Source organism: Bicyclus anynana, chromosome 16 (assembly GCF_947172395.1).
Source record: "Bicyclus anynana chromosome 16, ilBicAnyn1.1, whole genome shotgun sequence".
Classification (NCBI taxonomy): domain Eukaryota; kingdom Metazoa; phylum Arthropoda; class Insecta; order Lepidoptera; family Nymphalidae; genus Bicyclus; species Bicyclus anynana.
The window spans coordinates 2,945,277-2,969,379 of NC_069098.1; the positions used below are offsets into that span (position 1 = coordinate 2,945,277).

The 24,103-nt window shown below is 35.8% G+C and overlaps 1 protein-coding gene across 1 annotated transcript in view; it reads left to right on the forward strand.

Moving 5' to 3' along the window:
* The first annotated feature begins 5,193 nt into the window (after positions 1-5,193).
* Positions 5,194-24,103, forward strand: part of LOC112049045 (connectin-like) — a 50,286-nt gene continuing 31,376 nt past the window's right edge. The window contains exon 1 of the mRNA XM_024086782.2: positions 5,194-5,312. The gene's annotated coding sequence lies outside the window, so the exon portion shown is untranslated. The remainder of the gene's footprint in view (positions 5,313-24,103) is intronic.

Genomic DNA, 24,103 nt, shown 5'->3' on the forward strand with positions numbered 1-24,103 from the left:
AGATACTCGACTGTGGGAGATCTTAAAAATTTTAATTTTAACATACGAAACGTTTTATAACATCGCGTTACAATACGTAAGTCAATTTAATAACTATATAATAAAAATATTGTTTTATTATGATGACGTCACGCGCGGAAAAACTACGCTACAAACCAGTTGAACTACTTTCCCGTAGTTTTTCCTCATTATTAATGAGCTTTGTGGTTCAACTTGTTTCGCTAACAAGGTTTTTTAATTGTGACAAGTTTTCGAACATGGCTATCATGTTTTTTTCCTGCGTAATTAGTGTTTTATTTTTTTTTACTCAGTAGAGTATTGACTTTTATTTTATAGACTATGTCCAATTATCCAAGGGATGGCACTAAAAGCCGAGGACGCAAAAAAAAAATATGGTAGAGTGACCTGAAAATGACGTACCATAAAAAACAACACTTATAAAATGTAGCAATTCTCGCAATCAGAGTATTCTACCGCAAAAAGTTGTGAGATCCATGTAATACCAAGTCGATTACCTTATTCTGTCTGTAATTAAGGGATCTTCTGTTTCAAGTTATTACGTAATTAACTAACCTAACAACATCTTATAGTGACCATATCAATAAAAAAATGTTTTATATTTTAAATAAATAGATTGACTTGACCATCGCATGAATACACAATGTACTCGTATGTTACAATTATTATTATATTCAATAACATTGTTTAGAGCGCTTGCCAAGCCGATCTATTCCTTATCCACTGTGTGCGCTCAGTGAAGTCGCTAAATTCGGATCACTTTTTGCGGTGATTCTGTTGACACAACATATCTATAGTATAAAATAATCATTGCCAGTCACCGATAAAATAAATTGAAACAGTTTGAACGTTTAATAACGTATCGGGTCACGTTGTAACAATATAAAGGGACTAGCCCTAACACAACAGACCTCAGTCACGTAGCATGTGCTTAGCCATGTGTGACCCCAACAGAACAAATGTGGCGTAACCTATAATTTGACGAATTTGAGATACGTTTTAGGAGGAAAGAAAAAGTTTTTCTTTAATGCTTAGAATATAAAACGCGTGCTATGTGCTCTTTGAGAAACTTCTAACTTATTGCATCACTGGTTTAGAGAAGCATGTATTTCTAATAAGTTTCTATTTCAAAGAGCCCAAAGATTGCTATATTTTATCAGCCTATTTTAAGGCCTACTACAGGGCCAGGCCTCCCTTCTTATAGGAGATGGAGTATGGAGCTTAAACCCACACTGTTCCAGTGCGCAATGGTGTTTTAAAGAAGGAAATACGAAAAAGGTTACAAAAATTTTCGTTGTTTAAACAATAACAACAATTTATTAGTTCAGTTATAATATCTATCTATCGATAATACATAATATATATCAATAATTGTTTAGCTAGTGTAGTGTATTCTAAAAGTTAATTTTTTTTTTTGTAAATTTCCTCTTCTTCAAAGGTCTACTTTCAAATTTACAATATCACTGTTACCTTTAAAGTTTATCGTCAAAAAGCCGAGGCCCTTTCTCAGGGTTTTGTTGTTAGGTTATTAAGACTGTAATTTTAACTTAAACTGTATTATAAAAAATACACCTTTCTCAGAATTTTATTCTGCGTCGAATGATGATGAATGATGATTTTTTTCCATTGTAACGAATATTTGCAACTTAGTTTTTCCTTGACAAGTCTACTACTATATTCGTAATCTTACGTTCCAACGTAAACTTTTAAAATTAAAACTTCAACAAAAATATAATAAAGGAGAATATTCATTGTACACAACAGCTGATTACCATAATAATATACTCATTACAATATTTCGGTTCTCGCCGGCTTTCCCGATACCATATCTGACGGTTTTGAATTTCATTAAAAGTTTGATTGTGTGAACTTTCATACTACGATCACATTGCCACTGTATTTTACGTTTCCCTGATTAATATTATTCAATTTGTTATATTGTATTGCATTCGGAAAATGTACGTTAAACATTTTCAAGTTAATTTAAAATTTAAACGCATCACTTTTATTAAGGTAAACAACGCTTTTAATATATAGAGTGGCTTGGAGAAGTAATGGTAATTATGTAGTTTAAAGTAATACTAAAGCTCCGTATACACTGAGGTGTGGTAAGTTTAAAAAAAAAAAAAAACTTTGTAAAACTTTAAGTTTAGTTACGATATTTAGTTGCGGTATGCGATACTTAATGTATGGTATTGATTGTTATATAAATAGTCTTAAAAAAATCAAATTGACTTCATCACAAATATCCTTCCTTATCAACCCATATTCGGCTCACTGCTGAGCTCGAGTCTCCTCTCAGAAAGAGAATAGTCCCCCACGCTGGGCCATTGCGGATTGGCAGACTTCAAACACGCAGATAATTCAGAAGATCTCGAAAGATCTCTGGTATGCAGGTTTCCTCACGATATTTTTCCTTCAATGTTTGACACGTGATGTTTAATTTCTCAAAATGCACACAACTGATAAGCATGAAAATCCACACTCCATTTCGGTTTCTACACGATATCGTACCGGCACGCTAAATCGCTTGGCGGTACGTCTTTGCCGGTAGGATGGTAACAAGCCACGGCCGAAGCCTCCCACCAGCCAGACCTGGACCAATTAAGAAAATCTCAATTGGCCCAGCCGGGGATCGAACCCAGGATCTCCGTCTTGTAAATCCACCGCGCATACCACTGCGCCCCGGGGGCCGTCAAAATGAAACATAAAAAAAAAATCGATGATTATATTCGTAAAACTTTTCCAGCACGTAACATTAAGATAATTCAGTCCAATCACCGAATAGTTAGCAACTAAGTTAGTCTTGTTTTACCCCAAACCTAATCAAGTACGTGAAGAGATTGTCGATTTCAGGATGCTATGATGACATGGACCCTTCGAACTCCATTATAACGGACATTTATACTATTAAATATGCATTATTAGCGGAGTTTACCGTGTGTAGACGAAGTCGCGGGCGTCCGCTAGTATATTATAACCGAAGCCATAGCCACTTGTGGCACTTGGATTCTCTTTCTACAAACGCTAACGCTTCGAAAACTAACAAAATGTTAGTTGTCCTTTTTCTTTCTTCTAAGATTACACTTCTTAACTGTATTTTATTAGTAACTAGCGGACGCCCGCGACTCTGTCCGCGTGGAATTTAGTTTTTCACAAATCCCTCGGTAACCATGGACTTTTCCGGGATAAAAAGTAGCCTTTGTGTTAATCCAGGGTATAATATATCTTAATACCAATAATTTCAAATAGTTCTGTTCAGTAGTCGAGGCGTAAAAGAGTAAAAAACAGTAAAATCATCAAAATCATCAGTTTTCGCAAATCTCGAGAAACCATGTACTTTTTTGAGATAGAAAGAAGCCTATATGTGTTAATCCAGAGTAAAATCTATTTCCATTCCAAATTTCAGCCATATCGATTCAGTAGTAGCGGCGTTAAAGAGTAACAAACATCCAAACATACAAACTTTCTCGTTTATAATATAATTATTTACTTATATAATTATTACTGTCCTTCACTTATAATGGTCTGACGGAATACCAGCGTTGTGGGTACTGATGTACTCACAATAATATAAGCTGAGTCAGGTACATTTTATTGGCACAACACATTTACTAGTGTTACCATTAAATAATTTTAATATATAAATGCATATTAGTTTTAAGTTATTATGTAGTTATGTGTTGTATTAACAACTATCTAAATGTATGGGAATGACAGATCCGATCGACAAGATAATCACGTGACCTTGTCGATAGTGACTTTCATTACCATACACTTTTTTATTTTCAGAGCGTTAGCGTTAGTAGAAAAAGAATCGACGTGCCACATGGCTACATACATCGATCGTAGATCGTTAGATGGGCCTCAAAGCGTCGCGGAATTGTCATTGGTTTCGCACATTGAGTACGTCATCACTCGTAACACATTTCTCTTTATTCATGTTTTGGCTTGTGTTTTTACACTTCCAAAATGAACACGAAGGCATGGCAATGAAAAAAGACAGTAAATATTTTTTTAAGTCTACGTCCACTCACAACATGCGCTTGTTACGTACTAAGATAAGATGTGCGTGCACGTCTTTGGGTAATGACAAAATTGTACGTTCTTTAGAATGGGCCCATCTAACGATTTACATCGATGGCTACAGACCCTGTTTATTTTTAAAAGTTAATCTAAAGTCCAACTTAGCTCCGTGAAAAAGTAAAGATTTCACTCTAAGATTTCAAAATAATAGATTTAAAACAAACGTTTTTCTAAAGCTCCATATTGTTTTTCTTGGCCTCGCGCTGTTTAACTTAGAGAAGTTCTAAGAAATAACCCTCGGAACGACAAAGTAACATCTTTTGTTTTTCTTAATTTTCCGGCACAAACCAGCTTAATGACTCAAATAGTATACATGTATGTAGTACGGTGTGATATAACTGGTTGTTTCAATTTTCATTATCTAGATGCGACATTTTAAGTTTTTTTTAACCTTTCGTTTATTTTATTATTATAAAAATATGTCACTATCATCATCATCAAACAATACACGGCTCATTGTTGAGCACGAGTCTCCTCTCAGAATGAGAGAGGTTAGAATGACTTCACACATATAGAGAATTACGAAAATTCTCAGGTAAGCAGGTTTACTCACGGTGATTTTCCTTCACCGTTTGTGACACGTTATATTTAATTACCTAAAATACACATAACCGGACCGGATTCATACCTATCCCCTCCGAATCGAAGGTAGAAGTCTTATCCACTGGGCTATCACGGCTCTCAAATATACACAAGTAGGATATTTATTATATACTATTAGTTAGCCCTATTGTATATTAGTTACCCACATATTGTAGGAGGAGAGGAAAATAACGCTGAAGAAATTTAAACGAAAACAATATTTTTGTTTTTCCTTTCTTAATACGAACGGAAATATGTGATCATGTTTTGAACAAACATGTCCGACAAGAAAACTTAGGAGGCATCTGCTAGAGGTCAATGGATTCATAAAAACAAATGTAGGCATCAACCAATTACTTCGCCACTTAAGATAAATAAAGACATATGATAGTAATTAAGCAGAAAGAAATTTCAAATATGGAACGAATTACACCTTAAAGCTCAATTAAAGGACGTTGGTGTCACATCTAGCGACCTAACCTCGCGGAGCTTTCTACAATTGACGGAGAAAACTTCAGTCTATCCGATACCGTTGTTGAGTGCACACGTGTGTCACGCCCTCTAGGACTGATTTACCGAACTTGTGTACGAACTGCGTGTGTTGATTCATAGTGATTGTTTATTAGGTATAGTATTTCTTTCATATATAATTATAAATTATTATGTGTGTTTTTGTGTGCGAGTTCTATTTTTACTTGGGATTGCTTTTTGGCGGTAATTTTGTAGTTAGTATAATCATATTGTTACCTATGTCTTATTTTTAATTGGTAATGCAAGATGCAATGACTTAACGCTTCTGTGTATTTCACAAATTAGTTAAAAAAAACCGATAGGATATTGTTGTCTTATTTGGTTTTATCATTATTCATGCTCATTATTAATGTATTCTCAAATAAACCTATATTATGATGAAATATTATAAATAAACTTGAAATATTAAGTTAAAAAAATGTTCATTTTCCCCCGCGGTTTCACCTGCGTAGTTTCTGTCTCCGTGGAAATACGGGGATGAAACAAAGCCTACGGTAGTCGCAAAAGACGTTGTAAAAGAATTTTCAAAATCGTTTCAGTAAATCCAGAGATTACCCCCTACACTTCTTTACCTTTTTTTTTTATAGTATAAGTATAAATTAGGTAGTTAGTAATATAGTATTAATTATTATTTATATATATATTCGTAACTACAAATTAAGCATTCTTTATTTTATTTTATAATTAATTTTCAGCAAGGTAAATACGAGTAACATAATTATTTTCCATAAGATTTGACAATTGACAATTGATAATGTTTTATTTCAAACTGTACAATTATTGACACCAACTAAAACAATAATATTTACCTAACTAAATTATTTTATTAATTTATTTCTTACTAGCCGACACCCCGCAGTTTCACCTGAGTAGTTCCCTTGAGAATACAGGGATAGAATATAGCCTATTACACCCACAAATAACGTGTCTTTCTAGTACCTAGTAAAAGAACTTTCAAAATCGGTTTAGGAGATCCAGAGATTACCTTCTACAACAACACAAAATTAACCTCTTTAAAATACCTATTAGTACTCGTATATACAGGGTGTCCCGTAATTAATGGATAATATGCAAATGGTAAATACACCACCTAATTACCTAATAAAACAAATAAAACATTATTTTTAGAAATAGTATTATAGTACATTGGTAATTTAATCCGCAATGTATAACAAAAATTAGATCTTTAAAATCTTAATTTCAATGGCTACAGTATTGAAAAAACGGATTCAAGAGAGAAAAATTTGAAAAATCCGAAAAAAAAAAAATATAACTTGGTCACCCTTAGGATTTTTAAATTAGTTTAAGATAAATAGGTGGTGCGTATCTACTATTTGTGTATTATCCATTTGTTACGGGACATCCTGTATACGAGTATAGGTACCTATCAGCGGCGAAGAGTTCATCTAAGCCGATTCCCGCCGGGTTATCTTTGTAATCCATGCATATTCATTGTTGTACTGTTTCTCATATATCTACAGATACAACTCTTGATATATGAGAAACAATTCATTCATACCACGCTGAATGAATTTCCTTTTCTTTGGGACAGCTTACCTTCGTCTTATTTCCATCCTTCGCAACTGAAACCTATTTTTTTAGATAGATTTATTATTTTTAGATTATTTAAAATTTTCACTGAAACCGCACTGCGTCTCCTAATAGAAAATACAAAAAGTTTGAACTCTGTTGCGATTCAATGAATTTTCGATTATTTTTGTATTAACTTTTAACAATATTGTTATAACTCTGTCAAAGTTAAGATTTCATACAGAGATAACATTATAAATTCGCGGAAGAGAATTTAACAAAAGTAAAGTTTCACAAGAAAATACTTCAACAACTTTGGCTTTGACAGTAAAAAAAATAAAGCCCCAAGGTGCCGTCTTGGAAAAATAGGCATGAAACTTTTTATCGTTCACTTTGCAAATAAAAATGGCGGACGAAATAGTTATAAAAAACTTTTTTATGTCCGCCTTCGAACTGCGGTCTAACAATTCAAGTACAGAGTTTTTTTTTATCTCTTTATAGCTTTGCTAAAATCTATACTAATACATATAAAAAGAGGTACAGTTAGTGAGGTTGTAGGGGGTAATCTCTAGATATACTGAACCGATTTTGAAAATTCTTTTACCAATAGCAAGCCACGTTATTTGTGAGTATTATATGCTATATTTTGTGCCCACATTCAGATAGGTACCTGAGTGGGTGAAACCGCGGGGCGTCAGCTAGTTTTGTTATACGAAATGCATGAGAGAGTTAAGCAATTCATCAATTAGTTTAGAAAATCAGAAATTTCTAAATGATCGTTCTGGGAAACGCTAAATCGTACATAAATTATGATATTACATTGCAACAAAATCTTTCATTTATCGAATGATCAATGTATACATTTATATTAATATTATTGAGAGAGGTTAGGCCAATAGTCCTCCATACTGGCCCTATGCGGATTGGCAAACTTCACGCACACAGAGAATTAAGAAAATTCTCTGGTATGCAGGTTTCCTTCACACGATGTTTTCCTTCACTGTTTGGGACACGTTATATTTAATTTCTTAAAATGCACACAATTGATAAGTTGGAGGTGCATGCCCCGGACCGGATTCGAACCCACAACCTCCGGAATCGGAGGCAGAGGTCACGTCAACTGGGCTATCACGGCTCTCGTCACTGATGATCAGGTAAAAATACACTAAATGCCCACTTTTAGCAAATTCTTCTTTAAAAATACTATGTCTATGATTATTTATACGTAAATATAATATCACCTGTCTCAGACCCCTGTTATTAACAAAATAACTGAAGTATTTGTTACAAATTATCTTTGGAGGTATAATTAAAATTCCATCGGTGTAGGCGCTTAAATAATTCAAGTTGAAAATGAGGCGGGGCTCAATAAAATATTCAAGTGACAACGTTGAAGTAACGACAACTTTTCGACGCTGAAAAACGTTTTTGTGGTACTAGTCATCGAAGAAGTTATTATATTACTATGACACTTTAATACACGCTTTCGAATCTTACACTCTACGAGTTGTATTGTATTGCTGGTAGAGCCTCTATAAATAGTCAAAACGTATTTTGGATTGAACGTCGGATTATTGTATGGTGAAACTTAATATTTCATTGCTTAACTGGAGTCCAACCCAGGTACCTCATAAGCTAATCATTATACCAACACAGCTTAATCATCATCATCATTAACAACCCATATTTGGCTCACTGTTGAGCGCGAGTCTCCTCTAATTATGAGAGGGGTTAGGCCTTAGTCCGCCACGCTGGCCAAATACCAGCGTGGCGGATTGTCAGACTTCACACACGTAGAGAATTAAGAAAACTCCTTCACCATTTGACTTGATATTTAATTTCTTAAACATAACTGAAAAGTTAGAGGTACATGCTTCGGACCGTATTCGAATTTACGCTCTCCGAATCGAAGGCCGAGGTCATATCCACTGGGCTATCCCGTCTCTTAATATTAGCATGATTTCCCAAGAAGATTTCACATTGTTAGCTTTTAAAACAGCAAAGCAAGCGCATTTAAAATCTCCACAATACAGTTACCGCGCATTAGTTTTTATTACCTCGCCGCCATTACACGGTGAAAACGTAGAAAGGGGAGGTTTTTTTATTCAAATCAATGGTTTGTTGGCAATTAACGAGGGTGAAACGGTTTTTGGACGTGTACACTGCGTTTTGTCAATTCACTCTCACAAAGTTCAGTAATTGGATCATCGTGTAAAGTTGTTTCGTACATTTTTTTAACTCCGTTTTGGGTTCGTAACGTTCCACAACAAACACAGTTAGGAGACTCATAGACAAACACTCTCCCATTCTGTGAAGAACTGTGTCAAAACTTCAAGTCTTGGTCATCGCCGGAATGTCTTATCGCTAGTCTTTAGGTATTGTACAAAATATATTTTGAAGTGTGCACAGGAGCTATTTGAGCTTGTACCACCCTCACCACTTTGCCATCGCACTGCAAGACAGAGGGTAGGTTTCCATCCCTATGTCATTGACATCTCTAGAATTCGTACGAAGCGATTTTCTTCTTCGTTTTTTATACGCATGGCTAGGGTATGAAACTCTCTCCCAAAGTCAGTGTTGTCTAATTCTTACAATCTGGGCATCTTTAAGATGAGAGTGAATAGGCATCTGCTAAACAAGCAACGTTAGGTAACATCTATACTTACCATCAGGTGAGATCATGGTCTAGCGCGGGCCATGATAGCGTTTTTTCATTTAAAAAAAAACAGAACCCTTATTGGGTTTAGTGTCCGTATGTCCGTCTGTAAGATTCACTTTTTTTCGAATCTACTGGAGCAATTAATTGAACTTTGGTACACATTCAATGCCTGTGACTTAAAAAACCAAGATGTGAGTGGTGTGAATAGATGCAATTTGAATATGTGGATTTTTTAGGGCAAGATGGTTTTTTTTATTAATTCATAACTTCTTCTTTTATGTAAGTTTATTTTATTGTATATATATTATTAATATTAATATTAGTATTTATGTGTTTATGTATTTTAATATGTAAATTATTTTATGTAGCTTTAAGTAAGTATATTTCATTTATTTCTTATTGTACAGTATTTTAAGTCGATATTTGCGCACCAACCACTTCTCTTTGTGAATTTCTTATAATTAACGGTTGCCTGGAAGATATCACTTTAGAGATAAGGCCGCCGTTACACCATTGTTTGTATTTTTACTTAATTTGTTTTGTAAAATTAAAAAAATCTTTCTCTCACGCATATGGCAGCAGGTTTCAGTTATCACTTGGGTCCAGCGTCCCTAGACGCACACGTTTCTTTTTTTATGTTATATATATTTTTCTCTATATGATCTATTACGTATTCCATTTAGTAATTTACGGGTTTCATCTCCGCTATAGTTCATCCAATTAGATTACTCAGAATTACTGTCTCTACCAACGACCGCGAGAGAAAAACATTTATTTCATTTCGCTGTGACTTCACATTAAATAATAAGTGCTAGCTATTGCTCGCGGATCTGCTCGTGCTAAAAAGTTAGGTATTCTATTAATCGATAATGTATCTACTTATATACGCAGAGGCACAATTATCCGCCCACTGTAATATGACGCGAGTATATTAAAGTCGGCGGATAATTGAGCCTCTGAGTATATCTGGACGAAATGTGTTATGTACTCTATTTTTATTTGCTGTCTGATATTGTGTTTATAAAAAATCATGGAGATTGGTTGCTGAATGGTTGAGCTGTTTCAAAACAACTCATTTTACTGTTATTCTGTGTTGATTTTAAATTTAAACTAATATTACAAAGAGTGATGGTTTAAATTTTTGTTTGTTAGGATTAAGTTTATTAAGATTTTATCCACCACATATATGAAACCACCAGGGATCAGCTAGTATTAAAAAAGTGTAAGGTGGAAGTCCTAAAATTGCCACCTTATGAGACCTCTTTAACACTACCCCCCTTATTTGATTAACAAAAAAAGCTCTTGTGAAGTAAACCCTATTAATAACTTTTAGAAATAGAGAAAAAAATTGGCCCACAGCACACTTAAATTAATTATACACTGCACCCCTATTTTTTCACTTGTTATTTTTTATGACTACCCTACATAGGATGTGTCCAATTAATTAACCATATGCATCTACCCTCAGCTCACCTGGGCTTTTATATTATTAAAGGGGCGTTTTAATATTGATTAAAATCTTTATAGAGTTAATTAAAACTGATGGCCAGACAGGGAGATACTAATAGTGGCGAGTGAAAAATACTTTCAAAGCTTTTATTTTTTAATAATTTTTTAATGAAACAAGAGGTTGTGAAGGCTAAAAGGATATCAAATTATGCTCTTTCCATAGGTAAGTATCTATGGTATTTTTAGCAGACTCAGAAGTGGATTACAAAAATAAGAAAACTAATGTCGAACAAAGCTCACAATACTTGTCAAGACAACTTAATTAACAAATCAAACTGTAACCAAAATAAGATCCTGGAGTGGCAGAATACCTTGAAAAGACCCAGAGGCTTGTGACTAAGGATACAGATTCAAGGGATCCCTTCCGACATGCCAACACTCACCATTCCCTGCTCAAGCTATTCTCCCCGCCTATCCCAAGTAACCCATAAATAATTACATAACAAGAAATGTGAACGGCTCGAACACTACGAAAATACTGAAGGTCTTAAAGTTAAGAAATTAAATATCACGTGTCTTAAACGGTGAACATCGTGAAACCTGCATACCTGAGAATTTTCTTAATTCACTACGTGTGTGAAGTCTGCCAATCCCCATTTGGGCCAGCATAGTGGACTAAGTGCTAACACCCTCTCATTCTGACCGGGACTCGCGCGCTCATTCTCTCCGAGTCGCGCGCGGATTCTAATCGGCGCGCGACTCGGAGATTGCGCGCCGATTAGAGGTTGTTAATTTTCCTCAATTTTCCAAATATAAAACAGTCGCTCAGAAAGTCTCCTACCATTATAACTTATCGACGAAATTGCTGTTAAGCTAACTTATCCATAAAGTACGCTGAGATTCACTCAACTGCACCTAAATTTTTTGTTCGTTATCACCTAACTATATTTACCTAACACTTAGTATATCATTATCAAACCCATATTCGGCTCACTGCTGAGCTCGAGTCTCCTCCCAGAATGAGAGGGGTTAGGCCAGTAGTCCATCACGCTGGCCCAATGCGGATTGGCAGACTTCACACACACAGAGAATTGAGAAAATTCTCTGGTATGCAGGTTTCCTCACGATGTTTTCCTTCACCGTTTGAGACACGTGATATTTAATTTCTTAAAATGCACACAACTGCAAAGTTGGAGGTGCATGCTCCAAACCGGATTCGAACCCACACCCTCCGGAATCGGAGGCAGAGGTCATATTCACTGGGCTATCACGGCTCTACTTACTATATAGATACTAATATTATGAAGAGGTAAAGTTTGTGGTGTTACAGGTTTGTGGTGTTACCTGTATCTATTGAACTGATTTTGAAAATTATTTAGCCACTAGAAAGCCACGTTATTTGTGAATGTCATAGGCTATATTTTATCCCCGAATTCTCATAGGAACGAGATTTACGCAGGTAAAACTGCTGGGCGTCGTCTAGTTACTTATACAAGTGTTATTTAGAGTAGGGTACCTAAAAAGGTTTTATATCTGTTGACAGATGCAAGCGTGACGCTTTTGGAACTAAGTGCTGGAATGGTAACTTAATTGCGCGGGAGAAATGCTTCGCTAAAAGCGTGCAAGTCTTAGATGCTAGGTACCTACTCTGAATAGTTTACTGCAAATAGTTCGTCTGGGACACATGCTGCACTGTTTTATGGATAATTTTTAAAAGCATTTTATCATAAGACCTTTGACATAAGTTAAGGGTAACTGTATTGCATCTCACTACATACTCGTTTTCTCTTTAAATGCAAGAAATCGGCTTTAATATTGCAATGTATTACATTTTTCATTGCTTATTTCTGATGTTAAATCAACATATCTAAAGTTAGTCTCAGTATAGCATCATAATTATCATCATTTATTCATTAATATGAGCCGTGATAGCCTAGTAGATATGACGTCTGCCTCCGATTCCGGAGGGTCATAATCCGATAGGACGGCAGACCGACACGACCGGTGAGAGATCAAGCAACCGACGGCTTTACGTGCTCACCGAGGCACGGGGATTTACTAACACCACCAATTTTCCAATTCCAGGCTGTTATTAAGATTTTTCTTGTAAGAAAACCACCAATGACCAATGTGTAGATTATAAATAGTATTGGATTGCCTACGAGTAGACAGAGCCGTGAAAGTCCAGTGGACATGAGCTCTGATTTCAGAACCTCATTGTCGGCACCTGATAATTTTAACCTAATGAGGCAGTCTATTATGTTATAGAGCCGTTATGGCCCAGTGGATATGACCTCTGCCTCTGATTCCGGAGGGTGTAGGTTCGAATCCGATCCGGGGCATGCACCTCCAACTATTCAGTTGTGAACATTTCAAGAAATTAAATATCACGTGTCTCAAACGGTGAAGGAAAAACATCCCGGGGAAACCACAGAATTTTCTCAATACTCTGCGTGTGTGTAGCCTGCCAATCCGCATTGGTACAGCGTGATGGGCTATTGGTCTAAACCCTCTCATTCTGAGAGGAGACTCGAGCTCAAAAGAGAGCTAAATATGGGTTTATAATGGTGATGATGATGATTATGTTAAGTTCTATGTAAAGTAGCATTTTACTTAAACTTATTTTTAGAGTCACGTATAAGAGACGTTTCCGCTTTTAGCACATTTCTCGTTCGCAATTAAGTTACCGCATGAAGCACTTAGTTTGAAAACTCGTGTTTGAAGACAGGTGTCTTCTTGTGGGGGGTGAAAAGCTTGAAAATAACTAAGATGACAGTAACTTAAGTGTACCTACTAGTAAAATATAATACTTTACTTTTCAAAGAAGGGAAGTATTTAAATAAAAAAAATACTTCAGATTCTTCTTCGCCACTACATTCTTGGAGTGATCGTGGTCGTCACATTTCGACAAACTTTCAACAGTGAAACGAACTGTCCCGCGCCATTGTTATGGGTTAGGTTAATAATAGAAGATAGTCCAGTTTAAAATGAGTTTAATTTACAACTACAACTATACAGATACAACTACTTCAATAATACTACTGCTAACTACTTAACTAATACTAACTACTTGACTACTTAAAACTATGGTTGGATGCCAGGAGAGTTTTTGGGGTTGTTGTTAATGTTCACAGGAATGCCTTTTGATATACGAGTATTAATTTAGCTGCTTTAATTACCTTACCTTACCTTATCAGCCGATAGACGTCCACTGCTGTACATAGGCCTCTTGCATGGACCTCTAAGCACAACGATCTCGAGCCGCCAGCATCCAGCGGCTCCCTGCAACCCGTTTAATATCCTCGGTCCACCTAGTGGGGGGTCGCCCAACACTGCTTAATCAGGAATGAGGAGATCCGCAGACGAACCAAAATCACTGACATAGCTCAGCGAGTCGCGAAGCTGAAGTGGCAATGGGCAGGCCACATAGTTCGAAGAGCCGATGGACGTTGAGGCCCCAAGGTGCTGGAATGGCGACCCCGCACCCGAAAGCGCAGCTGCTTTAATATCACATCAAAATGTCTACTGCTCTTAAATCGATAGAAATAATTTAGAAAAAAGTGCAAATGTGTTAACTGAAGTGAGGATTGAACCCGCGGTCGCGGTTCCATAGAGGCAAGCATTCACGCCGCTGCGCTGTCAGGTCATTACTTATTTTAGTAAAAATGTGCAAGGTACTAGTACAATGTACGTCCTCGTTACGAGACAGAATCACGCGCAGTTTAAAGTACTTATTCATAATACCATGCTATAGCGCACGAACTGTAGGTGTAATGGAAAGCCTTATTATCCGTCGCCATTCCAACGCAGGCAGCATTTCCGCGTTGAATTGCGATAGAAATTAGTTGCGCGAATAAGCTGCCTGCCCGAGGGTCGCCTGTTGCCTCCCTGAGGCGTTTGCTGATCTCCTTGTGGAAAGTCTGGACGCCCTGCCCCACGGGCCTAGTGTCTCTATTTTAAACGGAAAGAATTCATACTGGGTGCTGAGACAACTGTATTTCAGATGAAGATGGTCCTGTGCTTACCTTTTTTTTATTCTTTACAAGTTAGTCCTTGACTACAATCTCACCTGATGTAATCTCACCTGTAAGTGATGATGCAGTCTAAGATGGAAGCGGGCTAACTTGTTAGGAAGAGGATGAAAATCCACACTCCTTTCGGTTTCTACACGACATCGTACCGGAACGCTAAATCGCTTGGCGGTACGTCTTTGTCGGTAGGGTGGTAACTAGCCACGGCCGAAGCCTCCCACCAGCCAGACCTGGACCAATTAAGAAACCCAAATCGGCCCAGCCGGGGATCGAACCCAGGACCTCCGTCTTGTAAATCCACCGCGCATACCACTGCGCTACGGAGGCCGTAAAAACCTACCTGTTCTGACTTTGACATTGAATAGGGTTCGAATCTCGAGTAAGGCCAGCAAATTCTAAATTATTAACGGTGACCTTTAATAATTTTAAGTTTGCTGCCCAAACTCGACATTTGGTACAAAACTCTTATACAGATAAGTGTTTCCTTGTCAAGTTCTTTTTTTATATTTTGGTACTAAATTAAATTAATAAAAAAATACTAATTGTTTCTTTTAATGAACCAAATTTATTAAAAGAGTCCCTTTCCTTCCTAAACGAAATACTGGGGTAATAATAATAGGTTTGTCATTTTAGTGGAAAAAGCAAGGGTTGAATCAAGGTCCATTCACATTTCTTTCCCCACTTAAACTGAATATTTTAACGTGGATACCATCAAAATGAGTGCCCTGCCGTATGTATAATGTACCGAAATACTTCATGAATATCTAATAATATACTTCTATATCAAACATCATATTGTGGGCCATGCGTCAACATACTATTTCATACATTAACATATTAAAATCAACAAAATTTGGGAAAACTTTCAACATAATTTCTTTTCGGGGCCATTAGAGTACGCCCAAAACATAAATCAAAGCGGTGAACTACATGAATAATAAATGTAAGGAAATTTTTCTAAATTACCATTTCTGTGTATTTGTTTACGTGTAGTGAAGCCAAATAAATAATGAAAATTCTCGTTGTCGGAAGGGTGAATCAGTTTTTGTAATAACCGTCCGGAGAACGCTATCTCCGACTGAATTGTGCAATTGGGCAATTGGGCAAAATTTTCACCTGCCAAATGCAAAGTCAGTCAAAATATTTAAGTTAAACAAAGTGTTTATCTATATTTAGTATGATTAAAATTACAACGTATCGTAAAAATACCCAAGTCCTCTAATCTTTCGACACAGTCCGGGCGCACTTGTAAATTTACATCGTAATAAAGATAGTTAGCAAATATTGTAAGATACGTTTTTTCGTCTCCATTCAAGAGGACTGTTTTACTAATATTCTTGAAATATATCATACAATCGCTTTCACCAGAACCCAATAAAAGCGCCTTGACCATTTTTTTTCGGGTATCACCTCGGGTTTCGCCTGCTATGATCATCAAGATGTACCTAATTGTAGTATAGGATGATATAGCGACATCCTTATTTTCTGCTATGTCTAGTTGATTTATGAGCTGGATGCTAAAACTACTTACTTTACAATATAAATCTAGTTCATCAGACAAAGCAGTCGAAGCAGTGATGAAAAATATAAAAATTATTGTTACTCTCATCGCGTTTGCGCACTGTTTTTATCGTTAAACAAAAACAAACTGAACCTACTCGTATTTCCAAGTATTTATAAATCATATTTATCAGATGAACCTATCAACCTTTAAACAACGTTATCAACTTGACCCGTGACTTGATTATAATAATCCGCACAAGTGCGAGTTCTGGTCTATTCACTATTTTGATCTTAATTATCAACCTATTAAAAACTTTAATAAAAAAAATTCAACCGACTTCCAACTCGAAAATTATCTTAAACTAAAAAGCAAAAAATAACATCTTACCGTTACCGTTTAGATTATTTTTTGAATTAGAAGGCGGTTGAATTTTTTTTATTAAAATTTTTATTTTTTCATTTTTAGTTTTAGCATACCTACCTACTGAGCGTGATCAGAAATTAATAAGATCCTGACATGAAAAAAATGAACCACCCTGGAAGTAAACTCTTCTAAACAAAAAAAGAATTTTCAAAATTGGTCCATAAATGACGGAAATATCGCTGGACATACATAAAACAAAACATACATACAGCCGAACGTAGAACCTCCTCCTTTTTGCAAGTCGGTTAAAAGTATAATACAAAACCTTAATAAAAATTTATAAAAAAATAAACCCTCCCGGTGCGGGACATTTGAGTGCCCAAGCAATCGGTTGTTTCATTTATTTTTAACTAGCGGACCCGGTCAAGCTTCGCTTTGACTTATGTGCTTCTTCCCTATCAGTACCCTACACTACCCTACTCCACCCCTAGCCTACCCCTATTCTACCCCTACGCTACCCTAATCATTTGTCAGTATTTCTGAACGCACGTATAAATGTCAAAATCATTACTTAAACAGTATTTGACAGTATGGACAAAGTAACATTTATGGAAAATTATTCATCTTTCATAATTATTTATTCGTCGAGTTTTCATTGTTTTTAAGGTGTATTCTGCTATTCTTGGCGGACACAAATCCAATGAATCAAAAACCATGAAGATCGGTCCGGCAGATCTCGAGTTATAAGTGTTGTAACAAACCCGACTTTCTTTTATATATATATAGATTTAGGAAAATTAACATAAAAAAAAATTTTACATATTCACTACCGACTCATAAAGTGATTAAGTATGTTTATAAAATATTTAATATTAGACTTTTATAAAAATAATATTAGGAAGCAAAAAGAGCTATTTCAAGTTGAATGTTTGATCAGTAGGAAGAAGCCAGTTTAGAGACAAGTTGATAAAATTGCCAACCAAGTGTATCATTGCCTAGTACAGTCAAACAACATTTAAAATGTAAAATGTTTGGAGTGTTTCCAAATGTATGTTTAACTGAATTGTAGTTTCATGCTGTTTCAAAGGCCCTGAACTTTGTGTTTAAGCTTCGTGTAAATTGACTCCGGGTAGCTTTATAGTTATGTAATCATTATAGGCCGTTGACGACTTATCTGATGGTACGTTAGCATATAAAGAAGTGACTGGTAATAGTAGGTATTTAAAGATAGAAGTTAAAATCTTTATTAGCTATACATATATCTATTGCGTGCCACTGCCAAGGATAAGGATAAAATAAAGTATAGTTAAGACACTGTTTATTGAATATACAAGATACAATTAAGAAACAAATTTAAAAAAAAAAAAAAATTGGTTGCCTGTAAAGTCGGTATACGGGCGAAAGTGTTACGTGACAACGACTTTGAGTGGTAAAATAATTTTAATGTGAATATTCATTCGTATAGTAGGAAGAAGGATGAAATAATAGTAACAATTTAAAACATTTATTTATACAAAGAATTATATTTAAAACATTAATTTATACAAAGAATCTCGCACTAAATTTCATATTAACAAAATTTTATTCACTCGCTCTCATTGTGAGCGCATAACGTGAGCGGAGCGTAACGCAGTTTCTTGAAGTGTCACCCGGCAAACCAATTTATAAGACGTTGTCACGTCAAAAAAGTTAATTACGTAATAAGCGGACTGTGGAACCGAACCGTTGTGTTAAGAGATTAACGAATGACTATAGTTATTAAAAAAACAAAAAACTCAAACAGCTCAGCTTAATGACCTGAAAAGAGAAAAAAAAGTATCACAATATCTATATAAATTTCTGACTAAATTATTTATGTTGCCGCATGTGGTGAAAAACATTAATATTTTATTCTTTGCCCGTAAGAAAGTATTATTTGTCCCTGCCTGCAGCACCACAAAGAATTTGGTCATATGTCAAAAACCGTCCAGCCGTTTGGGCTGTAGGGCGTGCCAAAGAAATGGACATACATACACACGTACAAACATACAAACATACCCACATACATACACAGTTTTTTTTGAATAATACTGGATTTTTTTTGTCCTACTGACTCGAGAATGTATTCATTTTTGAATTTGTATGGCAGCATCACTGCCGTGTTGTGTGCGCTCTATCTGCCTAAAATTCTTGAATCTGTGCTTTCTCCAAAAAAAGATAAAGAATGCTAAAATTTTTAGGCAATCCTTTGACAATATATCCATTTATATATTATCTAAATTGATATAAAACATATATTTTCATCCAGTAAACGGGTCGATGAAAGTCACCACACAAACACACACACACACACACACACACACACACCACACGGGATAATAGACCATTATTAGTAGTTATAATGTGATTAGGATAGCATAAGGGCATTTAATTCCTGTCAAATCTAAAAGATAGATGCTTCCTTGGCACCCTAAACTTTGCCGTATAATTAATACCAGTTAGACGACACTTTTTGCTAATCACTTTCTCGCCTGACCTACTAAATATAATTAAGGTATTATAAAGCTTTGGGCGCATGAAAGTCTCGTTTGGACGAACACATTTCTTTGATTAAAAATATAAAAAAGTACAGATGATGAATGTATAACCTCTTTTTGACGACGTTTTTGGCGTGGTAGGGTTTTAGTTTCTAACTTTTAATTAAATAAAAATATAAGGTATTATGTTTATATAATATAGCCAATATTCGCCTTTTTAAGTAAAACTAGGTAGGGATCAAATCTTGACTTCACGAATTCGATCTGTCTTTTAACTATGGACTTGAGACTTAAGTTGTGAGAAATAGATTTTACTGAGGATGAACACATATGTTACTTTTCATCCCTGAAAAATCAAAGGTTCTCGCAGGATTTACGGACGAAGTCGCGAGCTTCCGCTAGTATTTTCGTAAATGCAAATCTTATTAATTAAATTAAATTAATTAATTAATGATTATAATATCATTAAAAGTTTGAAGTAGTTTTATGATTACTGAAAAAAGATAGAAAGGTCTTTGATAATAATGAATTAAATGGAACGATTTATTAGCAATAAAAACTAGATTGTACATAAAACGTTGAGCGAAAATAATTTTCTTTATAGACATATTTTCCATTACGCTTGGATCTTTCGATTCCTACCTATTGTCATAGTTAAGCAATCATACCGTTTAGTATCATTCCTATGGTCGTTTATGCCGTACGTATATTTCACCACTCTCAAGGGAATTTAAATATAAAGAGATATATAATATACATTTGTAAATTAAATCATAACAATAAATTCTTTTTAACAAAAAAATTTATGCGACTTCAAAATCACAATTATTTTTCTGTTTTTAGTGTGTAATTATATATATAGTATGGGCAATTTCGTTATTTTCATTTTAATACAAAATTACTGAATCGATTTTCATGAAAATTAAATGGGACCAATCTGAAAGTATACTCTTTCAAACACAAACATAATTTTTAAAATTGGTTAAAAAATGACGAGTTTATGAGGTAACAAACATTAAAAAAAAACTAACGCGTCGAATTGAGAACCGCTTCCTTTTTTTAAAGTCGGTTAAAAATATTCTTTATTATATATCAATCATCGAGCTTAATCAAATAATTACGTACTCACTACCAGAAGCCTCGGTGGGCGAGCCTGTCTGGCTCTTGACCGGTTTTTACTTATAATATTAATAATAATACCACACTGTATGATTGCTGAATAATGTTGTTAACTTTGAAAAAAACTAAACATTTTCCTGAATTGTGGAAAAATATAAGCTTCTTACTGAGCAAATGCTATAATTGATATTATTACCGAGAAGTATTAGGTTACTCTAGGTTACTCTAAGTTGACTTTCCTTTTATCTGACTTATAAATAGTCACTTGACTATTACAATGATAATTTTATACTACATCATTAGTCAATAACGATCTGTCTTGCGTAATAGACTTGTTCAAAGATTTCTTTTCGGTTCTTATTTGTGTTGTCACATTCTGATTTTAAGTGATTGCAATCGTTCTTATTTCTTACTTCTTTCTTCTTCTTTTGAAGTTGGTTGTATTATGGTTTAGTTTAGGCTGCTACTGAGAGTGGCAAGGTCTTTAACTAGCGTAAGCATTTGTGCAAGTTATACATAATAGAAAATTCCTCTTCCAATACAGGGTAATAATGTCCTCACGGTACGCAGTGCACGTATTATGAAATACACACTACTGGCTGGCTAAGAAGTACTTAAAGAAAGGATAACCCAATGTTTCATAGACCGCTCCCGGTAGCTAATTACTAGTACAACGAGGCAGTTCTTTCTAAGGCACAGAGAGATCGTATCTGCTTTTTCACAAAAAATAATTCACCTCAAGTCTATAGCGTCACAGTCGTTATGTTGGGTTTTTTTAAACTTCACCTATCTAAGAACACTTGGGTTGATAAGACGAATCTAACGATATCTTAATTACGTAAATCCGTTCAACGGTTTGAAAGATATGAGGTAATGAATATATTACATACATACAAGATATGCGCGATAATCATAAGCTATCTTGCAGTCGGGTAAAAACATCTTTGCAGAATAGCGCTATTATCTAACATTGTAAACTCGAACCTGGTACATGTAAAGCAAAACACAGTTTTCGTCAAAATATTCAATACATTCCAAACTTAACCTCAGTGTAATATTGCAGAAGCTCCTTAAACATACATTTGGAAACATTCCAAGCGCCGTTCAACTTAAACGCTGGTACTGGGGTTATTAATAAAATTCTATGTAGACAGTAACTCTATTGTTTCTGAATCCTACCGCAACTACTGCACGGCCTTGGAACATAAAGCTGCGGGTCCACAGTTTTCTTTCATCATCATCATATCAGTCGATGGACGTCCACTGCAGGACATAGGCCTTTGTAGGGACTTCCAAACATCACGATACTGAGCCACCTGCATCCAGCGAATCCCTGCGACTCGCTTGATGTCGTCCACCTGGTGGGGGGTCGACCAAAACTGCGCTTACTAGTGCCAGGTCGCCATTTCAGCACTTTGGGACCCCAACGTCCACCGGCTCTTCAAACTATGTGCCCCGCCCATTGCCATTTCAGCTTCGCAACTCGTTGAGCTATGTCGGTGATTTTGGTTCTTCTGCGGTGCTCCTCATTTTTGATTACATCACGCAGAGATACTCTTAACATAGCTCGTTCCATCGCCGGCTGTGTGACTCAGAGCCTTCTTATGAGGCCCATAGTTAGCAACCACGTCCTGGAAACATAGGTCATCACAGGTATTTGAATAATTAACTTAAAATTAGCTCCCGGAAAAGAGTAAAATAAACTCATCATTCATAGTACTTACTACGTCATGACGTACTTTAGTTGTTGTTGTTAGGCTGTTTCTCTTCAATACAATATGTTGTTAGTAGTTTAGTAGCTATTATAGTTTCAGGTCAGTGTAAGGGTCACGAACTTTGCTTTGTGTAACTGTACTCGAGTTAAGCGACAGTTTGTGGCTAATCAGCCTCTGTGCTTAGCGCCTAACTTGTGATTATCACATTCTGATTAGGTACAATAATTTCCTCTCCTCTTTGGCGCATTCCCAGCTGTAGCCAATTAGCTATATATACTCCGATTAGCTGTATAGACACGAGTATATTTAAAGTGGGCGGATAATTGTCCCTCTGAGTCTGACGTGACTGGTAACAGCGACAGTGGTTGTACCATTATTTTGTGGTAGAGGAAACACCTCGAGCAAATGCAAGGACTTGTGGCCTTGAGTGTAGGTTTAACGAATCTCTTTAGAACGCAATAACACTCACCTCGCCTGCCCGACATGTTCTCCACGCCAACGCTAAACAATTATGATCAATAATTGCAACGTAAAACATTATCAATAATTACAACACAAACAATTATTAAAATTACAACACAAAACATTATTGCACAAAATCACTAACACGACTAGCAGCGTGACGGTGTTCACGCTGCCTGACATAGAACTGAACTCAAGCTATCAAATACCTTTTGCCCTGGAGACCCTTGGGCCATGGAGTCGCAGTGCCAAAAAAAAATATCAGAATACTGGCTGCATTTCGGCAGCCAGTATTCTGGGCATGAATTGTTTAGGTTTTGGAATACGTTAGCTTAAGTTCCTTATTGTAATCTTTCTCAATAAAAAAAAGCTATTAAATACCCTCTTATTTTTAGCATCACTGTTGCAACAGCTATATACAAATACCTCCTTTATATGAGTATTATAATATAAAATATGAATGTTATTACCACCCGTACTCGAGCAACTCGAAACATGAGGTCTGGTTTGCTAGTAGGCATTGGCCGTGGCTAGTTAATAGTACAACACCGCCTGGAAACCATGAGGGATATGAGTATAATAACTGTACCTTTTCCAATTAAGCCCGCTTCCATCGAACTGCATCGTCACTAAACATCGGATGAAATCGCAGTCACAGTCCAACTTGTCATTCAATAAAAAATACTTAGACGGCGATACAAAGTAGACAATTACTAGTACACCGCGTGGAGGAGTATGGGTAAAATAAACTAGTAGCTCTTCAACTATGCCCACTTCCATCTGACTACATCACTAAACATCAAAGATCGTAGTCAGGGCCTGACTTTCCATTCTATAAAAAAATACATAAACGATGTAAAGTAGACACTTACTAGTACACCGAGTAGAAACCATTAGGAGTGTGGGTAAAATAAACTACTTAGTTTTAGGAAACAGACGGGGAATTTACGCGCACATGTACTTTTGTAATCAAAATCAAAGTCAAAGATCATTAATAACTTTAAACACATTAAATAGCCAAACGGGGAGAATTTCACTGTTGTCACTACACCAAAATCGTCTCGAATGAAGTGCCCAACGTCTTATATAGGCTGACCTGTACCACCCATTTTCTTATCCCTTCCATGATGACGTCGTATCGCTACTCTTATAACACTAGGATCTCTTCCAAGTATCACAAGATCACAAGTAAGTAGGATCACAAGTTGTGATGTGTGGCATAATGTAGTAATAAATATATTTTCTTTCTTTCTTTCTTTCAAGTAAGCCCTGTTCCATCTGACTACATCGTTACTAAACATCAAGCCGTAGTCAGGGGCTAACTTGTCATTCAATAAATAAATACTGAGACAGTGATATAAGTAAATACTCACTAATTCACAACAACAAAACCGCAGACTCCCAGTAATTAATAAAATCCAATACACTAAAATTTCTATTACCTACCGCGGCCACGCTCGTAGCATTGTTTGGAATGTATCCAAATGTATTGTTTAATTGAATTGTGGCTGCATACAGTTTCCAAAGCCGTGAACTAG